The 23,078-nt window shown below is 47.4% G+C and overlaps 5 non-coding genes across 5 annotated transcripts; 3 read left to right on the forward strand and 2 right to left on the reverse strand.

Moving 5' to 3' along the window:
- The first annotated feature begins 284 nt into the window (after positions 1-284).
- TRNAT-CGU lies at positions 285-358 on the forward strand. Its single transcript has one exon. It is a non-coding gene; the product is annotated as a tRNA-Thr (tRNA).
- A 3,593-nt stretch (positions 359-3,951) lies between these two features.
- On the reverse strand, positions 3,952-4,023 carry TRNAA-UGC. Its single transcript has one exon. It is a non-coding gene; the product is annotated as a tRNA-Ala (tRNA).
- A 4,463-nt stretch (positions 4,024-8,486) lies between these two features.
- TRNAA-UGC lies at positions 8,487-8,558 on the forward strand. Its single transcript has one exon. It is a non-coding gene; the product is annotated as a tRNA-Ala (tRNA).
- A 2,493-nt stretch (positions 8,559-11,051) lies between these two features.
- Positions 11,052-11,123, reverse strand: TRNAA-AGC. Its single transcript has one exon. It is a non-coding gene; the product is annotated as a tRNA-Ala (tRNA).
- An 11,093-nt stretch (positions 11,124-22,216) lies between these two features.
- TRNAS-GCU lies at positions 22,217-22,298 on the forward strand. Its single transcript has one exon. It is a non-coding gene; the product is annotated as a tRNA-Ser (tRNA).
- The last annotated feature ends 780 nt before the right edge of the window (positions 22,299-23,078 follow it).

Genomic DNA, 23,078 nt, shown 5'->3' on the forward strand with positions numbered 1-23,078 from the left:
TGTGACGTCACGCGGACGAGCCCCTTCCCGCGCACAACACTCAGCTCGGCTCTCGCCTTTCCCGCCGCGAGGCGGGTCCAGGCTTTTTCCCCGGCACGGGGAGGGTGCGCGCATGCGTGCTGTCGTGCAGGTGCCCGTCCAAGCTCCCGGGTGTCCCGCGCGAGCCCCCGCCCATGCGAGCGCGACCTCCTCCGCTAGGGCGAGCGCGGGAACCTGGCGGAAGTGGCTTTCCCCCTAATGCACCGCGATTTGATCACCAAAGTCCCTCCGCCCGCCGCGCAGCTGGCTCTGTGGCTTAGTTGGCTAAAGCGCCTGTCTCGTAAACAGGAGATCCTGGGTTCGACTCCCAGCGGGGCCTGCAAAGCTTTTTTTTTTTGTTTGGCCATTTACTCCAATTTTTTAGTCTGAAATCATCTCTAATCTCAATCTCAAATCTGTTTGGAGCTCTAATCTGGTTTACAGTCCTGCGTGAGGGAGCGTTTCCAATAGTTCCTGATTTCTCAGGAAGGGATTAATGACTTGTTGCTGAATAGTGCGCTTGTTGGGGGAAGGAGGGTCCAACTCTGACATGTTGCGGATGTCAGTCCTCCTCCCCCCATGATGCCCTTTTTAGCAAAAATCTTTGATTATGTACTGAACTCGTTTGTCGTTCTCTTTCATCTTTAACCCGTGGGCTTTCTTTTTCTGACATGGCCATTTTCGAAGAGTACAGAGCAGTTATGTTGTAACATACTGCATAATTTGGGTTAGTCTGCGGCCTCTTCACAATTAATTTAGGCTCTGTATTTTGGGCAGGAATACAACTGATGTTGTGTCTTTTTCAGTGCATCACATCAGTGGACATATAATGTCAACTATCCCATATTGTCCCGTTCTTGCTGATGTTAATGTTGGTCACTTGCTTATGATGATGTCTTCCAGATTTCTCCGTAACTACTTTTTTTTTTTTTTTTGCAATTAATAAGTATCTTTTGAGGACATGCTTTGAGACTATGTAAAGGTACTGTTCTCATTCAACTTTTACCTATTTAATTTATCACTCGATGATTCTTGCCTAAATCAATTATTAATGTAATGATTTCCAAATGGTGATTTTCTAAACCCATCATTCTTTCTATATTTATAATTTGACTTCTTAGTATAAGAAGAAGACGATTTCTTTCTTCTTCATTGACTTATTTATTTGTACGGATTCACAGGTTGTTATTGTATCCAATAGGTTATAGCCCATTACTATCAGTATTTATTTTGATATTTCTTAACCTGAAGCACAATTCAGAGTTCAGTGTAGTAAACAGGAAGCACTCTAAATGTCTTAAGCAGGAAGGATTTAAAAACAGGAAACTGGATTAGTATAAAGTCAGCAGAAGTGATTGAGAGACAGACTTCAGACTGGACCTTCAAGTAAGAGTCCAAGAAATATCCACAAGACTGTGTTTGTGCTTTCCCCTGATTACAAGGATACACATATCTATAGAACTGCTTTACAAGGGAAGCTAGTGATGACATTGCTGAGCTCGTGGACATGCCACCATGTCTGTGAACCATGAGGTTAAGCTTAGGAGACCGCCTTGTCTAGAACCCTTCCCAAACTCAGGAGCTGTGACGGCACATTGGAACGTGGATGATGGCATTGGCTCTGTCACCGCTCTCTCTCCTGTTCTACAGAGGCTGGGCTTGTAACATTGCTACAGAGAAAGCATGTGTCCACAGTCTGGCTTGCCAGCAGAAAATGGCCAAAATGAGCAGGATAATATCCTGTTTTGTAAACCTCAGAGAAGTGTGCCTAATAGTTGTTTTAATATCATTTGTATCAAGGTCCCTAGGTGCAAGGGGGTATGGGACATACCCTTTGTAGCTTTCCAAGCCCTCCAGTAAAGACTGTCAACCAGAAGAAAGTAGGAATGCATGCTGAATGCCAATACGTATCCAACAAATGTACACTCTCCTTTTATCCCTGGGGTGTGAAGACAGTAACAATAGCACTGCCTCCTGGGCACATTTAGAATTGTGTCAGCTTTCTAGGGCTGCCGTCACAAAGCCCCACAGACACGATGGCTTAAATAACAGGAATTTTTTTTCTCACAGTTCTTGAGGAAAGTAGTCTGCAATCAGGTGTTGGTTGGGTCGTTCTTCAAAGCCTTTCCCTTTGGTTTGTGGATGGCAACCACGAGTGTCTTTATATTAAATACAACCAGGCAAATGAATCAATATTTTTATTTATGTAGGGTTTTTTTTTTTTTGGTGTCTTAAATAGGCTTTCCCTATAGAAAGTTCAAGAACATTAATTTTTACTTTATTTAAAGACCAGTCTCTGTTTCTTAGCCTCACCATATCAATTTTTTCGCTTCTGTATTAGAAAATGTTAAATAAATTACAATTGCTGAATCTTCACACATAAAAGATGAACTTAATTCTTGGTCAGGCAATGGGGGAAATGCAAACAGAAGTACAGACTTTGGCCAAACGAAGCAAGAGGCATCGTCATTATAGGATTTGGTGGGGAAGGGGAGCGAGTTTAAGTTTTAAATATAATAATATAATATAGTATAATATAATCAAAACAGTGTTTTATAGAATCAAAGCAAATCAGGACTGTATATAAAGTGGCAGCATCAGGCAGGCCTGAGAATTGGACTCACATCCTGTTTTCTTAAAACTGCAGAGTTAGAGGGGCATCTGGGTGGCTCAGTCTGCTGAGCGACGACTCTTGAGTTCAGCTCAGGCCATGATCCCAGGGTTGTGGGATGAGGCCCCATGCTGAGTGTGGAGCCTGCTTAGGACTCTCTCTCTCCTTCTGCTTCTCTGCCCCCATTGGCATGTGCTTGCTTTCTCTCTAAAAAAGTAATAAAGAAAACTATACAGTTATAATAAATTTTAGAAGATGTTCCTGAAAATCCTTACTGAAACTCTGGAAAGTGGTTGGAAATAGAGTCTAAGTTTCTATGTCAAAGTCATAGCAACATTTTTGTCAAAGCCAAAGTCATTTAAGCCACATCAGTTAGATAATAAGGATACTCTATTGTTACTGACATGATTTCCAAGAACAAATTTTCTTAGCCTATGTTTTTAGAGGACACTGTTGGCCTATGTCCCTGATGATAATTGGTAAGAGCAGTTTTTTCTGGTTTACAAAAAGAACCAAGGAGAAGCTAATAAAACCTTTTGCTCTCTGCATGGATTTTTTTAAATGTTTATTTATTTTTGAGACAGAGAGAGACACAGCATGAGCAGGGAAGGGGCAGAGAGAGAGGGAGACACAGAATGGGAAGCAGGCTCCAGGCTCTGAGCTGTCAGCACAGAGCCCAACGCAGGGCTTGAACTCACGAACTGTGAGATCATGATGTGAGCCAAAGTCGGACGCTTAACCGACTGAGCCACCCAGGCGCCCCTCTCTGCATGGATTTCTAACCAAGTCTCTCTTTCCTCTTGTACCTGAAGACTGTTCTTGGCCTACAATTTCTCCTTGTTACATTCTCAGCTTCCAGCAACCAACTCATTAGAAATTAGTCATGTGTTTACCCCATTTATACCAGTGGTGGACTTCCTAGTCAGCGGCTGGCTTTAGATGTGATCTCCTCTAAAACAGAAAGAATGAGACGTAAAGCATTTCTTTGGTTATGAACGGTAGAGGCACTTATGACAAAGTTCAAAAAGTTGCTGACAAAGCAAAGTTGCAGAAGTGGAAATAACCAGTCCACCGTCTCAGCTTAATCTCTCCTTACCCTCGCCTCTGCTCCTTGTTCAAGGGGAACAGAACATCAGCCTGTGCCCTTGGCAGAGCAAGTCGAGTATTTTCTTCAGCAGCATATTTGGCTTTCCAGCCAGAGTGAAACCTGACTTAGTTGCTTCCAGTTTAAATTGCTCAAAAGTGTCAAAAGGGCTAAAAGCCACAGACATCTGGTTCAAGATGTAGCATGTTAAAAAGGCGTGCCACAAGCAGCCAGAGACTGGAGATGCTGGGGATCGAACCCAGGACCTCATACATGCAAAGCATGCGCTCTACCACTGAGCTACATCCCCAGAACTGTAGAGTTTATGGGGCACAAAAATACCTTTCTTTATGAACATACATCAAGTTTTCTGTAAAATGTATTTCACTACACTTTGTTGTGCAAGAATTATATGAATTTTACAGGTCTTGAATGTTAGAAAGAAAATGTTTGTAAATCAATATCACTAAAGGCTTTAGATTCACCTTAATCTGCCCAGGCCCAGCTCAAAACAAGCAGGTGGAAATGTGGGTTTTATCCTAACAATGACCAAGAATATGTCATTCAGATCATGAGACTTTTGGAAAGGCTGGCATGAGAAAAACTAGACCCACAGATGGCTACAGCAACCCCCTGGGAAATGTGATGGACGGACAAAGTCCTGGGTACAGGACGGAGACAGAGTCATCTTGCAGGGTCCACTCAATCTCAGGTTCTAGGCTTGGAATTGTCCACAGTGTGTGTAAATCTCGGCCCAAGAAGGAAGAGCCCACTCTGTAGACTGGGTGAGTAAACCTGTATCCTGTGGAATAGAAAGTATAAGAAAGACGCTGAAGATTCAAACATAAATCCAGGTTTTAATACTTTAGAAAGGGTTTTAGGGTGAGGCAACGGCTCTCAAAGCATGGTCTTTGTATCCGCAGCATCAGCATCACCTGAGATCTTGCTAAAAGTGCAAATTCTTAGGCCCCATCTCGGTGAGTCCAGAACTTGAGGCATGGGGACCTAGCAACCCTTGTCCTGACAAGACCCGGAGGTGATGCTGATACACGCAAAAACTCAGGAACAGTTTTTGTACAGAGCTTTTGAACAGTCTGCTGTGCAGAATGCTACCTTACTACATCATTTTCCAACAACACTGCAGGACTAAGGTACGTCCAACATTTAAAGATTAAGCAATTTAACATAAGGTCTGAGTTTTTATAAATATTTGTGTGTAAGGGAAATCTAAGTTTTGAATTTATGTTTTTAATACACTGTGAAAATAGAGTGTGAATATTTACAAATGTTAATTTTTAAAGCTTAATGAATTGTGCACTGACGTACAAACCATATCAGACCCTTCTCTCGATGTTGGAAAGCCCTTGAACGTCAGATGATCTGTCCACTGACCATTCGAAGAGAAGAGGAAGATAAAGACGAGCGAAGGCAGATTAAGAACGGCAAAAGGCCGAAAGAAAGCGCGTCTACAGGTGTAGACGTCCGGTGCGTGGACAGACCAGGGATGAACCGAGGACCTCAGGCCTGCATCGAAGGTCACGTGGGAGGGAGCGAGGGCAGGAGGGCAGACCGCCCTGTCCAGGACTGGACTCAAGCATCCAATCGCGGTGCCGGCCGGCACCCAGGGCAATTATGACCAAAATGATAAAAACTCCTGTTCCGGGGCAACAGTTGCACCCCATGATCCCACCACCGACGGGATTCAGGGGCGTAGAGGTTAGCACCTCCCCTGCCGGTCAGCGCAGTCCGCGGGCTGAGCCTCCAAAACCCCCGAGGCCGAATCGCTAAGAATCTGGCCAGGTTGACCATCCGGGGACCACGCAGGAGTCGTGGCACACGAGTCTCGCTCCCTCCTCACTAGACCGGCCGCCGGCCCCCTCGCTGTGGCCCCTGGCCCTGCCCCAGGCTGGGGGAGAGCGGCCCGCGGGGCTCCGCCCGCCATCTGCGCACCTGCGCCCGGCCGCTCGCGCGCGCCGCCCTCCGGTACCCGGCAGCAGGTGTCTCAGGCTCCTTCTCCCGCACCGAACCTTCATTCTGGCTAAAATCCCACCGGCGCAAACCTGCGAATGAGTCAGGGGGCGGGGCGGGGGCTTTCCCGGGGTCCCGGAGGAGGGGGCTGGTGGTGGTGGTGTGCACGGGGTGGTGGTGTGCACGGAGTGTGCATGGGGTGGTGGTGTGCACGCGACGGTGGTAGTGTGCACGGGGTGGTGGTGTATGGGTGGTGTGCACGGAGTGTGCATGGGGTGGTGGTATGCACGAGGTGGTGGTGTGCACGGGGTGGTGGTGTGAACGCGGTGGTGGTGTGCACGCGACGGTGGTAGTGTGCACGGGTGGTGGTGCGCACGCGACGGTGGTAGTGTGCACGGACGGGGTGGTGGTGTGCACAGAGTGTGCATGGGGTGGTGGTGTGCACGGGGTGGTGGTGTATGGGGTGGTGTGCACGCGACAGTGGTAGTGTGCATGAGGTGGTGATGTGCACGCGGTGGTGTGCACGGGGTGGTGGTGTGCACGAGGTGGTGGTGTGCACGCGGTGGTGGTGTGCACACGACGGTAGTAGTGTGCACGGGGTGGTGGTGTGCACGGAGTGTGCATGGGGTGGTAGTGTGCACGGGTGGTGCTGCGCACGCGACGGTGGTAGTGTGCACGGACGGGGTGGTGGTGTGCACAGAGTGTGCATGGGGTGGTGGTGTGCACGGGGTGGTGGTGTATGGGGTGGTGTGCACGCGACAGTGGTAGTGTGCACGAGGTGGTGATGTGCACGGGGTGGTGGTGTGCACGCGGTGGTGGTGTGCACACGACGGTAGTAGTGTGCACGGGGTGGTGGTGTGCACGGAGTGTGCATGGGGTGGTAGTGTGCACGGGTGGTGGTGTGCACGGAGTGTGCATGGGGTGGTGGTGTCCACGGGTGGTGGTGTGCATGGAGCGTGCATGGGGTGGTGGTGTGCACGGGTGGTGGTGTGCACGGAGTGTGCATGGGGTGGTGGTGTCCACGGGTGGTGGTGTGCATGGAGCGTGCATGGGGTGGTGGTGTGCACGGGTGGTGGTGTGCACGCGACGGTGGTGTGCACGGGTGGTGGTGTGCACGCGGTGGTGGTGTATGGGGTGGTGTGCACGGAGTGTGCATGGGGTGGTGGTGTGCACGGGTCGTGGTGTGCACGGAGTGTGCATGGGGTGGTGCTGTGCACGCGACGGTGGTGTGCACGTGGTGGTGCTGTGCACAGGTTGGTCTGCACAGGAACCACTCCCCCGGCGGGGTCTGCAGGTGGGTGGCGGGCAGGTGAGGTCCGGGACCAAGAGAAGCTTGGGGACAGCTGGGGGCTGGCGCGAACTGCAGTCGGCAGAGCGAAGGGACACCACGCGCTTCCGCAGGGAAGTCGGGTCCTTTGCGCACGTCGGTCGGGAAGTGGTTGGCACGGCTCTCCTGGAGGCTTGCGGTGAGGCGTCGAGGCTCGCCGAGGGCCTCGCGTCCTGCGGGGGTAGGACCGTTGGCTTCATTGCTTGTTTTTAGACACTTCTGTTTATGTTTGTGTCTCCCTTCCCGGTTCCAATTTACCTTTCCTTCTCTGGCTGTACGTCCACTGTCCTTCCCTCCCCAACTCGGCCGTGCCCGGGTGCGTTTTCGGGACGCGCAGGGCACCATCGCCGCTGTGGGCATTTTCTGGGAGAGTTCCAGGGCTTCGGGGTCACCGGGAGCAGCCGGACTGGTCACAGAGCCCGGCTCGCTCCAAACACCGAGGAGCCGCCCGCACGCGGCAGTAAAGCCGGTAAAGGCCAAGGAATCTGCCAGAAGGAAAGGCCTGAGGGAAGGCGAGGAAGTGTGAGGCAGACCGGGGCACGGGCTGAAAAGGTGACCTGGCTACGAACGCTGGGAGCGACCCCGGGGAGTCCCGGCCGAGCCCCGCGTAAGGCAGAGGCCGGGTGGTGGGCCGCGCGGCGAGAACCTGAAGGCCGAAATCGCAGCCCTGGGAGCGGGCGGCAAGGGCCGTGCTGCGCTGGCTGACGAGCAGGACGGATGCAGGTGTCTGGGCGGGGAACCCCCCGGGGGTCGGCCCCCGCGCGCCCAGAGCACCCCCACCCAGCGGCCGCCCGGGTCTCGTTTCTCCCGCGCATCTTTGCAGAGGACGCGCTAGGTGAAACCCACGAGTGCGTTTCAGAGCCGCACCTGCCCAGACCCTGGGCGGACCGCTGCGGGGGCTCACCGGGGGCGTCCACGCGCCACCTGCGCGCAGAACTTCGGCCGAAATCGAGAAGCGTCGCCGCCCACCGCTGCGAGCGCAAACGGGCCTTTGTTCAGGGGGCCGGTGTCTCCTCAAGGGTGCGCGGAACGCTTGCCCGTCCGGTGTGGGCCGGAGCGCCCGCCCCGCTGCCCTGAACGAGCTATGCGCGTACTTCGCAATCCGCCTCTCCCCCCGCGCACTTCACCGCACGGTTCTCTGCGCTGCGACAGGAACCCCGGACCGAGGTCACCTCTCCGGCATCCCTCGCCACCCTTTGCTGAGGGGCTGCTGCGTGCCAGGCTCGGTGCTGCCGGCTGGAGGTAGGGTGACGGGGAAGGACACTCAGGGCTCTGCCCTTCTGACATCACCCTAGGGGGAAGCAGGCAGACGTAACCAAATAACATAGGTCTGCAAATATAAAACGCGCATTAAAGGGGAGCGCGGGGCAGTCTGATGTGTTAGGTAATAAGCGCCTGTTAGATCCACCCGATGGTGATTCTGTGGAGGAGGGAGGACCTGGGTCAGCAACGAAGGAGGAGGGAGCGAGCTTCGCGGCGGGGATGTAGCTCAGTGGTAGAGCGCATGCTTTGCATGTATGAGGCCCCGGGTTCGATCCCCGGCATCTCCACTTTAGCGACGCTCCAATTCGCTTCTTATTTAGCCCTTGGCAGGCCCCTCTTCAAATACTGAAGTGACTGAGAGAAAGGAGTTTTCTTCCATCCGGACTTCTTACTGGACTAAGAATTAAATTGGCTCGACACAGGTTACCAGGGGGAAAAGAGGCTTAATAGTGAGACTGAGAAGCACTTTAGACAGAGAGAAGATGAATTCGCGAGGAAATGACAGGACGGAGCAAACAGACGTTTTGGGGACTTTGATTAGTAAGGGATTTTAAGCGGAATTTGGGCTGAGGTAGATTTACTGAAAAAGTAACGAGCTTATATAGCTGTCTCAATTTTAAAACCCGCGTCTCTGGTGATAAGGATGTCTTTTACTTCTTAGTACAGGAAACTCCCTTTCGTATGGAAAGTTTATTTCCTGCTTCCAGGGCACAGAGGAGGGCGTGATGTCCTTGAACCTGCTGTTTCCCAAGTAGCTGCAATTACAAGTAATTAATATGCCGTTGGGGCGCCTAGGTGTCCGTTGGGGACTCTGGATTTCAGCGCAGGTCATGATCTCTGAGTTAGGGGAGCCTCCCCTGGGGCTCTGCGCTGATGGGGTGCAGCCTGCTTGGGATTCTCTTTCTCCCTCTCTCTATGCCCCTCCCCCACATGCATGTGCGTGTGCTCTCTCTCTCTCAAAATAAATAAATAAAACGTTTAAAAAATAATTGCTATGCCACTGAGGTCCATTTGGGGACATCCATTTTGGAGATAAAGCCCCATATCGGGCTCTGCGCAGGCATCGCAGAACCTGTTTGGGATTCTCTCCCTCCCTCTCTCTCTCTGCCCTTTCCCCACTTGTGCTGTCTGTCTCCCTCAAAATAAATACATAAAACTTAAAAAACCCATATTCTGGCATTCCCAATACTTACTGTAATGTGTTACTGGCTCCATCTGCTTGGAGAAAGCAGTAATCTTTTAAGGCAAGTATTTCATTGGTGGGGCTGGGCGTGTTCTGTTTTACAGCATAAGGAGGCACGTGATGTGTAACCCTCTCGCTTCTAGCCTCATGGAATTGATCGTTGGTTTCAGGTGATGTCCACCTGTTCTATCCGTTCTAGGTTTCCCCGTCCAATTTCTCCTCATGGTTGTAGCCACCATCGATGATCGCAACCTGGATGCATTACAGCAATATCAGTAGTAAAATGTTGACTGTGGTTTTAATTCTTCCTCCTGCATTTATTAGCTGTGATTCTTTGATGGAGAAAATCTTTCCCTTACTAACTATATGTATCTCCTAAAAAACATTCCATATTATCCATAAATACTTGATTCTCTCCCTTCATTTGTCAGCGTTCAAGAGAATGAGCTGTTATCCAAAAACCTCCAAAGAACTAGTGTGTGTGTGTGTGTGTGTGTGTGTGTTGATTTTACAACCAGTTTCTCTAAATTCTCTATTTGTAGAGAAAGGTGATTTCCAGATGTATAATACTACCAAGATCTAGAAAGGTAACTTTGTCTCTATTCAGTGCCGAATCCTCTATTCTTCCCGTATCTGAAGGCCTTGATTTATACCTTCATCACAGCGTTAAATAGTAGTGAAGTTAACGGACGTCCGTGCCTAATCATAAACAACTTTAAATCTGTTTGACCACAAAATACCTTAAAGAGACTAAAATAGTGATACAGATCGTAAAAATCTCTGAACAACACATATTACCCAGAATTATTTTCCAGGATGAAAAATAATCCCTAGAAATGAATCAGTTTAACAGTGATGGCAGTCCCCGCCCCCCCCCGTCTTATACTATGTATTCAACTATTATTTCACACTAGCTGTGGCCTGGGCAAATCAGTTGTCATGTTGGAATTGGTTAAGCGATGCAGGTGTTACTTGTGGGATGCTTGTCTGGGGGCAGTGGAAGTGGTCCTTTAGTCAAATTTATGTCTACAATGAGCCTGACACATCATTTACTTTGATTGAAGTTTTCTGGAACAAGAGCTGTTTACATCTGCTGCACAGGGTCCAGGGCGCATGTGGGACAGGAATCGGGAGTCCAGGGCGCGTGTGGGACAGAAAGTGGGACAGGAATCGGGGGTCCAGGGTGCGTGTGGCACAGAAAGTAGGACAGGAATCGGGGGTCCAGGGCGCGGGTGGAACAGAAATCGGGGGTCCAGGGCGCGTGTGGGACAGGAATCGGGGGTCCAGGGTGCGTGTGGGACAGAAAGTGGGGGTTCAGAGCAAGTGTCGGACAGAAATCAGGGGTCCAGGGCGCGTGTGGGACAGGAATCGGGAGTCCAGGGCGCGTGTGGGACAGAAAGTGGGACAGGAATCGGGGGTCCAGGGTGCGTGTGGCACAGAAAGTAGGACAGGAATCGGGGGTCCAGGACACGTGTGGGGCAGGAATCGGGGGTCCTGACCGCGGGGCGCGCGGGTGGAAAACGGAAGAGGGTACCGGGTCTAGCGGGGGAAACGCCAGGCAGGTGTTCTGACCGCGAGCACGACCCCTCAAAACTGCTGGAGGTGCCGGGGATTGAACCCGGGACCTCGTACATGCTAAGCACGCGCTCTACCACTGAGCTACACCCCCGACTGTGAGCGCGCCCCTTTGGATTCCTGTCGTGATTTATAATCATTACTTCCTGGTCTCCTAAAGATTTGGTAACCTGCAGGGAGCGCGCGGTGCGAGCTGCCTCGTTTGCGAAACAGGCTGAGAAGCGGTTTCAAAACACAAAACAAACAAAAAAACCCCTCAAAAGCACAAAGTGAGATTCCAAACGAAGAAGGAAGCTGAAAAGAGACGGTCAGTCTTCTCTCGCTCTTCCCCGCTTCATTTCCCGTGCTCTGCACTCCTTCCCCCACTCCCGCCCCCAGAGGCCGCAGCAGGTGCGGCGCAGCGGGGGGCGGGTGTGCAGGGGGGGGGGACAGCCAGGGGAGGGGGAGGGAGGCGCGCGCGCAGCGGGGGCGTGTGGCGGGGGGAGCCCAGGGGGCGCGCAGCGCCTCCCGCCTCCGGGGGTCCGAGACCCTCAAATCCTCCCCATCTCCGGGAGGCAGAAGCCTCAGCTGAAGGCTGGGCGGTGGTGGAAGGGACCGTCCCCGCGGGGTCACCCTGTCCTGGATGGACCCCGAGGACAAGCCGGGAACCTGGGTGGCAGGTACCCCTGCCCTGGGGCCAGCGGAGGGCGGCAGGGGTGCTGCTGGGGGGGAAGGGTTGAGCTGGCCCAACAGCCCTGACTTCCTCCTCCCCACTACCCCCCCCCCTCCACGGTCAGACCCCCTCAGCTGTGAAGAATTCGGGGTTCCTCGGATGGTTTGGGGGACCGCTCCTCACGCTGTAGAGTTGGCCGGGTCCGGCCCCACCCCCAGTCGCTGATTTCCCTGGAGTCTTTCTCTGCCTCTGAAACAATTTCAAACTTATTAAAAAAGTAGAAAAAAATAAAAATAGTACAAAATTGCCCCTATTCCCTTGACCCGGATTTGGCTATTGCTAATATTTTACTCCATTTGCTTTGTGGTTTGACTTCTCTTTCTCTCATTAGGGAGTATCACATGTTCAGTTACCCTTAAACCCTTGACCTCATGACCTCAGGACTGTGGTGAACGGGAGAAGTTAACCCTAACAGACAGCTGTATTTAATCTACGGTTTGCATTTGACCCAACTGACCCGATCGCCCCTCCTACAGCATCTAGTCTGGGGATGGTATTGCATTTAGTTGGCCTTTTTAGTTTTCTTTAATCTGGAACATTTTCACAGATTTGGAGGGGGGGGGGGGCTTTTATGACATTAACATGCCATTTGAAGCATGTCCTTTTTTTATTGTTTGTTTGTTTCTTTTTTTAATAGAATGTCTTTCGCTTTGGGTCTGTTTTCTTATGATCACATTCAGGGCATGCATTTCCCACCAGAGTACTACATAGCTGATGTGGGGATACTTATCATGGATAATGTGGGGGTAATTACCTGGAGACTGTGCCTTCCATGGATCACCTGGTTTGTGGGGCAGCAACCTAAGACCCCAAACATCCCGCTCTTCATCAAAATGTTGAGAGATGATGCCAAAGTGTTGGTCCAGAATACAGCCAAAGTAGTTAAGAAATGGAACAAAGTCAGCCGTGACAGACCAGACGAACCTCACCACAGGTCATTTGCACCTCCTCCCGTCAGGGGGTGGAGTCTAATTTATTCCTCTGAACCTTGAATCTGAGCTGCTCTGACCAGTGGAGTACAATGAGGTAATGTTGTGGCACTCTCAAGCCTGGTCTCAAGAAACCTTGTAGTGTCAGCCTTCACTTTCCTGGAGCACTGCTATCATTGTGTAAGAAAGCTGGGCCACCATCTAGAAAGAGCACAGTAAGGAAACCTGATAAACCAGAAACAGTCCCTGCCTACTGTCGGATATGGTTGGGGCTGTCCTGGAGCCGTCAGTCTCCAGCTGACCTGCGAATTGGCTGCAGAGAGACTAGTCCAGCTGACCCCACAAACAGAAGAGACGATACAGCCCATGTGAGCTCTGCCCATATTACCAACCCCTAGAATTCTGAGAAAATGAGTGGGTGTTGCTTTAAGCCCCTGAGTTTGGGGGTAGTTTATTACACGGCCACGGAAAATGGATAAAAGAACATAGTAGAGATATAGGATCAAATAAGAAATTCTGAGTATATATAATTATAGCCCAGGAATAGAAGAAGAGAAAAACGTAGGTGAGGTCATATTCGAAGACATAAGAGATTAGAATTTCCCAGAACTGGAGAGAAACTTTTTATACGTAGATTCAGAAAGCTCAGTGTATCGCAAGCAAGGAAAAGTAAATAACCATAACTTCACACCTCACACTGAAATTGTGTTACCAAAGAGAAGGTCTGAAATCAGCCAGAGAAAATGGACGGATCTACTGCAAAGGAGGAACAGTTACAATGTTAACAAGAACCTTAATTTCCATAACAAACCAGGGAAAAAGGAAATCTATTTTAGAAGGATTGAAATAAAATAATTGTCAATCTAGACTTGTGTGCTCATCAAACTAACCTTCAAGAATGGGAGCTTTTTAAAAAAAAGTTTTTAAAGTTTATTTATTTATTTGGAGAGAGGCAGAGACAGCATGAGTGTGGAAGGGGCAGAGGGGGGCGGGGAGAGAATCCCAAGCAGGCTCTGTGCTGCCAGCATAGAACCTGACACGGGGCTTGAACTCACCAAACCATGAGATCATGACAGGAGCTGAAACCCCGAAACCGAGTTGGATGCTTAACTGCCACCCAGACGCCCCAACAATGGAAGCTTTTTAACACCATTTACAAATAAAAACAGGGAGTTTAAAACCAAACTGTCACAGCTGACTTTGTTCCGTGTCCTTAACTATTTTTGCTGTATTCTGGACCAACATTTTGGAGTCATCTCTCAATGTAGTAATTCTTTCTTAGGCTGTAGCTAACATGCTGTTTAGCCTGACCTATCAGGAATTTTTAGCTTCAACTATTGTATCTTATTTCTTGAGTTCTAAATTTTTATATCATTCTACTCATTCTTCTGGCATACTGTCTCCTTAATTTGTTGATGTATATCCCACATCGCTGTTCTTTATCTTGTATCTTAAAATCTCAACATCTGCTGCCGTTTAGGTCTATGTCACCTTTTGTACGTGTGGATCCATAAGCATAGTGGTTTATCTTCTTGCGTCTGTGGTCATCCTTACTGTTGGGAGGGTTGTGTGATCTTACTATGATGAGTCCTGCAGGCCTAACTTGGGGAAATTTTCTCTCACAGAGACATGTTATCAAAACATTGGAACTTACGTGAAGTTAGAGAGAACGATATAATGAATGTCCATATGCATCTCAACCTGGTTCAACAATGATTAACATACACCATTCTTATTTTATCATCCTTTGTTTTCTGAAGCATTTTAAGCTACTTTCAAGCATCATGCATTTGATCTTTAAATATTTCTGTATATAGTCATTTAAAAAACAATAGAGAATAGAGAATAGGTAATAGATAATAGATAGTCATTTAAAAAACAAAATTCCAACAAAATTCACATCTAAACAATTTAACAAGATTCTTCATACTATCTAATACCCAGTCCATGGTGAATTTTCTCGGTTTTGTGAACATGCCTTTTTTGTTGTTGTTGATTTGTTTCATTCGTAATCTGAAGAAGGTCCACACATTGCTTTTGGTTGAGAAAATCTCTTAAAATTCTCAAGATTAATGGGGTCTCTTTTATTTTTTTTTATGCTGTTCACTTGTTTATGCAAGTGGGTAATCTGTCCCATGGAATTTCTTATGTTCTAAGTGTGGTTGATTTCACCGTTGCGGTACCACCTAATGTGTTTTTCTTATTCTCCATATCTCTTGTAAACTGGTAGTTAGACAGTGAAGTTTTGGTAGACTCATATTCGGTTGTTTTAGGCTAGAATACATTATGGGTTTTACGGTGGATTTCCTATAGTATCACATCAGGAGGCATATAACCTAGGTTTTCCCACTTCTAATTACGCTAAGGCTGTTTGGTGGGTTCAGATCCACACCTTTGTTTTCCACCTAATGGCTTATTCAACCACTGATTATTACTACCTAGATTCATTATGCATTAAGGGTTATAAAATGGTGATTTTTAAAAAGCATTTCTTTTGCATTTTTTATCTGTAAATATTCTACAAAGAGTCACCTTTCTTAATCACTTATTGGTTATCTTTACAAAGGCAAGGTAAATGGTAGGTTAATTATTAAAACAACCTCAAAATGATATACTTCAGAGAAAAAGAAAAATACTAGAATGATAGTCTGAAATGCAACAATAAATAGAGAACAAACAAAATGTGAGCATGTAGGAAAATTTGAACAATAATTATCTGAATAAAATAATAGTAGTATCTAATTTGTAACCATAAAAAATGGCGAGCAGGGGCATAACCAGAGACAGAGGAGGAGGGCACTCCAAATATCCGCGTCTCCACTAAAGCGACGATTAGGTGGCAAAAAACCAGAAACAACTTTTGCAGCACTCTGGAATCTAATAAAAATAGCAACCAGAGAATGCTGCCTGGAGACAGAAGCTGCTTATGTTAGGCTACAAAACAAGTTTCAGCCAATTTAAAGTGATTCCAATCATACAAAGTGTATTTTCCAACCACTATCGAATGAAACCAGAAATCAAATAACAAAGCAAAAACTGGAAAATACACCAATATGTGGAGTTAAAAACATACTTGTAAACAGCTACTGGGTCAAAGAGGTGGTCATCAGGGAGATGGACAAAATACTTGGCTGGAAGAAAATAAAGACAAAACGCCAAGTTTTATGGTTTTATGGGACACATTTATAGCTGTAAATGCCTGCATTAGGAGAGAAGAAAGATCTCAGTAAGTAACATAACTTTCTACCCTAAGGAGCCAGAGAAAGAAAAGCAACTTAACTCAGTGGAAATGGAGGGAAGGAAATGATAAAGATTCGAGCAGAGATAAATGAAATGGAGAGCACAAAAACGATAGAATCAATGAAACCAAAAATTGCTTTTTGAAAAGATAACAGAATTGGCAAATCTTTAGCTAGTGAATAAAAAAGAAAGAGAAAAGACTCAAATGACTCAAGCCGAAAGTAAGGTGAGGATATTAATGCTGATCTTACAGAAATAAAAGGATTATAAGAGGGTACTATGAGCAATTATGCACCAACACATCAGAAAACCTAAATAAAATGGACAATTCTGAGAAACACACAGTCCCCCAAGACTGGATTGTGAAGAAATAGAAAATCTGAGTCGATCCAGAAGTTAGAACTCTGGACAATGCTAGTGAGAATGTAAAATGGTGTGGCAGCTGTGGAAAATGGTGATTCCTCAGTAAGTTAATAAACAAGAAGTGACCGTAGGACCTAGCAATCCCATTCCTGGGTGATACCCAAAAGGTTGAAAACAAGTGTTCAAACAAAAACTTGTCCACAAATCTACATGGCAGCACTATTCACAATAGCAAAAAAAGTGAAAATAACTCAAGTGTCCATAGACTGATAAATGAGTGAACGAAGGTGGTAAATCCATAGGATGGAGTATTATTCAGTCATCAAAAAGGAAGACTACAATATGGACAGACCTTGAAAACATTATGCTGAGTGAAAAAGTAGCCAGACACAAAAGGCCACATTCTGTGTGATTCCATTTATAGGAGATATCCAGAATAAGTGAATCCATAGAAAAAACAAAAGGCAGATTAGTGATTTCCAGATGCTGGGGGTGAGTGCAGGCTTGAGGAATGACTACTTAATGGGTACAAGGTTTCCTTTGGGGTGATTGGGGTGATGAAAATGTTCGGATAGTGGTAATGGCTGCACAACGTTGTGAAGCGACTAAATGCCATTGGATTGCACGCTTTAATTAAAACAGTGAATTTTATGTTAGGTGAGCTTTACCACAATTTTTTAAAAAGTGGAAGAAGAGGGACTAAAGTGTTTTGAAAGACTTTATGTTTTTTAAAAAGATCAAGAGGGGTGCCTTGACTTCAGTTCAGGTCATGATCTCACAGTTCATGGGTTCAGGCCCCGCATCGGGCTCTGTGCTCATAGTACGGAGCCTGCTTGGGGGTCTGTCTTCTCTCTCTGTCCCTTCCCTGCTTGCCCTCTATCTCCCTCTCAAATAATTTTGTTTTAAAAAAGATCAAGATCTTTTTCTTTATATTTTGTTAAGATAATTTTATATGTCACTTCAAATATTCACTAAAACAATGGAAATGGAATGATTACATTCCAAACAAATGGAGAAAAAAAGTTGTAAAAAATTAATAAGCCGGGGCGCCTGGGTGGCTTGGTCGGTTGGGCGTCCGACTTCGGCTCAGGTCATGATCTCACGGTCCCTGAGTTCGAGCCCCGCGTCGGGCTCTGTGCTGACAGCTCAGAGCCTGGAGCCTGCTTGGGATTCTGTGTCTCCCTCTCTCTCTGACCCTCCCCCATTCATGCTCTGTCTCTCTCTGTCTCAAAAATAAATAAACGTTAAAAAAAATTAATAAGCCACCAAATAAATAAAAGAAAGGGAAAAAAACTCATACAATATCTGTTTAAGCAAAATAATGACAGGAGAAAAAGGTTTTAAAAGTGCAAATAAATCAGAAGTCATTTTAAGCAGAAATTACCTCCAACTGCTAGTTAAGTGACAGTTAAATTGTATATAACAAGACTTAACTTATACTATTTATGGGAGTTTTGACTAAAGCTGACCAACTTCTTTCACTCAGTAATATGCATTTAAAGTTGCTCCTTGTGTTTTCACGGCTTAATGGCTCATTTGGGGGGACATTGAATAGTATTCCATTGTCTGGATGAACCAGTTCACTTATCCATTCGCCTACTGCGGGATGGTTGCTTCCAAGTTTGGCAATTACAAAGAAAGCTGCTGAAACATCCACGTGAAAGATTTTGTGGGAGCTCAAGTTTGTCACTCATATGGGTAAATACCAAGGAGTGCAACTGCTTCCTCATAGGATAAACCTGTGTTGAGTGTTATAGGAAATTAACAAGCTGTCTCCCAGAGCGGCTGCACCATTTTGTATCCCCACCAGCAACGAATCAGAGTTCCTGTCGCTCCACATGCACCCCAGCATCTGGCGTCGTCAATGTTCTGGACTTTGGCCATTCTAATAGCTCTGTAGTGGCACCTCATTGTTTAAATGTGCAATTCCCTAATGACATATGATGTTGAGTGTCTCTTTTTTTAAGTTTATTTATTTATCTTGAAACAAAGAGAGTGCGAGCATGCACAGGGGCGGGGCAGAGAGGGAGAAAGAGAATCCCTAGCAGGCTCTGGACAAACCCTGAGATCATGACCCGACTGAGATCAAGAGTTGGTCATTCAACCTACTGAGCCACCAAGGTGCCCTGATGCTGAGCATCTTTTAATGCTTTCCTTGCCATCTGTACATCTTTGGTCAAGTGTCCAGATCTTTTCCCTATTTTTGTAAACAGGTTGTTTGTTTTCTTGTTTGTGAGTTTTAAGAGTTCTTTGTATAGTTTGTGTACCAGTCCTTTATCAGATACGTGTTTTTCAAATATTTTTTTTGTGGCTTCTCTGTGGCTTGTCTTCTCATTTTCCTGATACTGCCTTTAGCAGAGCATATGTTTTTAAATTTTAATAAAGTACCACTTATTGGTTATTTCGTCCAACAATCATGCTTTTGGCGTTGTATCCAAGAACCCATTGCCAGAGTTGACACCACCTAGATTTTCTCCTGTGTTATCTGCTAGAAGTTTTATCGTGATAAAGTAGCTTCCTTGTGGACCGACTTGTTAGGAGAACAAAGAGCTCCTTCTTGCAAAGGAAGCTCTTCTACCTTGCATTTTGGTGCTTGGCGGTGCTTTTATTAAAAATCCAGATTTTGGGGGCGCCTGGGTGGCTCAGTCGGTTAAGCGTCCGACTTCAGCTCAGGTCACGATCTCACGGTCTGTGAGTTCGAGCCCCGCGTCAGGCTCTGGGCTGATGGCTCAGAGCCTGGAGCCTGCTTTGGATTCTGTGTCTCCCTCTCTCTCTGCCCCTCCCCCATTCATGCTCTGTCTCTCTCTGTCTCAAAAATAAATAAACGTTAAATTTTTTTTTTTAAATCCAGATTTTTAAATTCATTCATTCATTCATTCACTCATGCATTCATTCAAGAATAGCTATTGTGTACTACATTTCAGAATGGCTACTTTTCCCCTCTCCTAGCCACAGGCAAGAGGGTATTTTTTCTTGGTCTTCAAAGTGAGAGCCTGGTGGGGCTCCTGGAGGTAAAACTCAGGAAAGCAGAGGGCTCTCCCAGGACAGAGCCTCCTTGCAGTGTTCAACCTTCAAGCTACTCTACACTGAGCCTCCAGCAATTCATTAATTATGGTTTAATTTTCCTGCCCTGGTATTGATTTCTGCTGCCACCTCCTGGCTTCTGCTCTGGAAAATTGTGATCATTTATCTGTCTCTCCAGTTTGGGGGCAGCAGTTAGTTCTGTGACCTCAGTTCTCTGATGGGTCTAAGAAGGGTTGTTTCAGCTCTTTCCTTGTTGTGAGGATGGGAGTGACGCCTTCCAAGCTCTCTACATGTTGATCGGAAACCAAAAGTCCTATCTCCATCTATATTTACATAATTAATGCATGTTTGAGACTAAAGTAAAAAGTAAAACCTTACAAAAATGATATGGAAAGTGCTGGAGCCCCGTAGCTGCAGCCCTGGATATAACGACTTTTGACAGTCCGTATATATTCTTGCAGGCATTTTTTATGTCAATGCCCATCATGGTTTTTCCAAAGTTGCAAAGGGCCTGTGGCTTTTTTTTTTTTTTTTAGTTTTCTACCATATTTAAAATAAAATACAAAAAGAATATTCTAAAAGTTGGGATATAGTTGAAATAATTATATTTAAACATGAACTCTGTTAACATCAAATAAATATACAATAATTGTATGTATAATGTACTTTGGAGATACCAAGAAAAGTCTATATTTGAGTCTTCATAAAACTGAGGCTGAGGCTAAGTGGCCTCACTGATATTATCTAAAACTCTATTAATTTATCTTCATATTTACTTAAAATAATAATGATAACAAAACTACACATACTGTAGTTGGAGTTACCTCCCTCCTACCCCTACTTGATAGTTGGGTTTTAGGAAGGGAAAAAGGATCTAAGTTTTTAAATTTCAATAGGTCTTATAAAATTATCCTTTAATGTGTTTGTGCCAAGTTACAATTTCACAGCAGTATTTCAAAACATGCTTTCCGAAACTCTGGCCCAGATCTGTTATTATGAATTTTGTAAATACTTGTCGGTCTAATGGAGGGGAGAATATATTACTATTTTAATTAGCATATCTTTAAATATATGTGAAGGGAAGCTTCTTTTATTATGTTTGTCGTCTGAATTGTTTCTACTTCTGTGGATTGCCTGCACACACTATTGGTTCATGTTTGCTCTGCTGGTTGTCTTTTCTGAGGGATAATAATGATAATGCAAAGCATTTACATAGTGATTGCAGTGTCAGGTATTACATTTTTTTAAATGTTTATTTATTTTTTGGGGGGGGGGGGAGAGAGAGCATGAGCAGGGAAGGGGCAGAGAGAGAGGGAGACACAGAATTGGAAGCAGGCTCCAGGCTCTGAGCTGTCAGCACACAGCCTAACATGGGCTCGAACTCACCAGTGATGAGATCATGACTTGAGCTGAAGTCAGCCACTTGACCACCGACTGAGCCACCCAGGCGCCCCCAGTGTCAGGCATTTTAAAGCACTTTACATATTCATTCTACACGCTGATGTGCTGGGTGTAAAATGATGAATAATGAAATATGATCCCTGCCCTCTGGGGAGTATGGCGGGAGAACTGTCTAAAAGAAAAATCTTTGTTAATCTAACAGGTAACTTTTCTCTTGAAAAGTTGTCTTGAGAAGTAGTTTTGAAGTCACTGGTATCAAATCGGATTTCCTTGGAACTGTGAACAGGACAATGAGAAGGGATGCTTCAAACAACAAAACGGGAGTCCTGACTCAAGGCTGAAGGAAAATCATAACAGCCGACCTCATTCGAAAAAGTGATACGATTGTTTGACTCACTAAATGAACAAGTCCTCAGTCCTCTAACCCGTGGATTCCCATGATGGGCGGTGCATGCAAAGGTGAGTTTATAAACTCGGTAAGGGACCCTGGGAGGGAGACCAGAGCTCAGAACACAAGTAGAGGTTTCATAGGAAGGAAAATGCAACGGCATCTTGGCAAGTAAGAATCTTCTCTCTTCCATTTCTCTCCAAAATCCTGCACAAAATATAGAAAAACTAACGTAGTCTAGTGAGTGAAAGGAGTTTCTGAATGCTGGTTTACCTGAAGCGGCCACGGTGGGCTTCCTCCGGGGGAGAAGGGTGGTGATGGAGTTGGCTAGGTGGCCTGCACCGAGTGTCACGGAGAGCGGGATGGAGCCCGGGCCTCCCCACCTGCGGCTCCCTGGGGCTCCGACCTCCCCACCTAGGGCTCCCCGGGGAAGGGGGGGGGGGAAGGGCTCCCCACCTGCGGCTCCCCGGGGCCCCGACCTCCCCCCCTGCGACTCTCCTGGGCTCCGACCTCCCCCCCTGCGACTCTCCTGGGCCCCAACCTCCCCACCTGCGGCTCCCGGGGTGGAGGGGGGAGGGCCTCCCCACCTGCGGCTCCCCGGGCTCCGACCTCCCCACCTGCGACTCTCCTGGGCTCCGACCTCCCCACCTGCGGCTCCCGGGGCCCGAAGAGCGGTGGCGGCCGCGCCAGGTCAGCCCTGCCTAGGTTCCGCTCTGCTCTGGCGCCCACGCCTTCTCCGCCGGGCGCCCGCGTGTAGCCTTGTTTCCAGCCCAGTTCTCCCCGGTCTCTGTTCGCGCCAAGGCCCCGAGAAGCGAACCGGAGGGAAATGCAGGTGTGCCCCGCGGTCTGACGCATTTCAGGGGCGAGTCCCAGAGATCCCGGCCTTTCCCGGGGTCCGGGCGCTCCCGGGGCGCTGGCCACGTGCGGGCAGCAGGTGTCCGCGCGTCACACGGCGGCGCGCTGGCTGTGCCTGCTCACGTAGCACCTGCTGCGGTGAGAGGGACACGAAAACGCCTGTCCGGGGTCCGGCGGTGAGGGTGGAGGCGGCGTGGGGGGAGAGCAAACGCGCGGAGGCGTCACCGCGGTACCCTCCGCGGGGCGAAGAGTCCCGCCGCGCGGTGCGGGCACCAGACGAGGTGGCCGAGTGGTTAAGGCGATGGACTGCTAATCCATTGTGCTCTGCACGCGTGGGTTCGAATCCCACCCTCGTCGGGAGGTTTTCTTTGAACCCCAGCCGGGGTGCACACAGGAGGGCTCTGTGAGAGCGTCCGGGGTCTCCCGGGTAACGCTTGGTCAGCAGCACCCGTCAGAGTGGGGTCACTGGATCCAGCGTCTGAGATGCGGACCTTCTGGAGAGAAGAAAGATGTTTATACTCACCGCGGAGTCTCTAGGTCTTTTGAAGAATGGTCCACTGAGGGATATAGAAAAACACTTGCCTGACTTAAATGACAAAGTCACCCACAAAGATATGCAAATGATTGTTTACATTGTACTTTGCATGAAATTTTCAGCTATATATGTATTTTAATTATACTGCAATTTTCAACATGTTTAAAGTGTCGCCTCAAAAAAAAAAAAAAAAAATCTCTGGGGCCCCTGGGTGGCTCAGTCGATTAAGCGACCAACTCTTGATTTCAGGTCAGGTCATGCTTACCCGATCATGGGAGTGAGTGTGGAGCCTGCTTGAGATTCTTTCTTTTCCTCTGTCCCTGCCTGTCCCCTGCTTGTACTCTCTCTCTCTCTCTAAAATAAAAATAATTTAAAAAACAAAGTGTCCCATTGCCCCCAACGTGTAATTTCGACTGTGTGCTCCTGTAAATACTGCAGCATACATTTTAAGAAATGAGTTTGCTGGTCCTAGGTTATGTGCATTGGAAATATTTATACAAATTGCCAAACTGCCCACCAAAGGAATTTTATTACTCTGCACTCCAAACCTATAATCTTGCTCCCCTCCCCCTCCCCAACAGAGTTATCTTGTCAGCTTGGGT

Source organism: Panthera leo, chromosome B2 (genome assembly GCF_018350215.1).
Source record: "Panthera leo isolate Ple1 chromosome B2, P.leo_Ple1_pat1.1, whole genome shotgun sequence".
Taxonomy (NCBI): Eukaryota; Metazoa; Chordata; class Mammalia; order Carnivora; family Felidae; genus Panthera; species Panthera leo.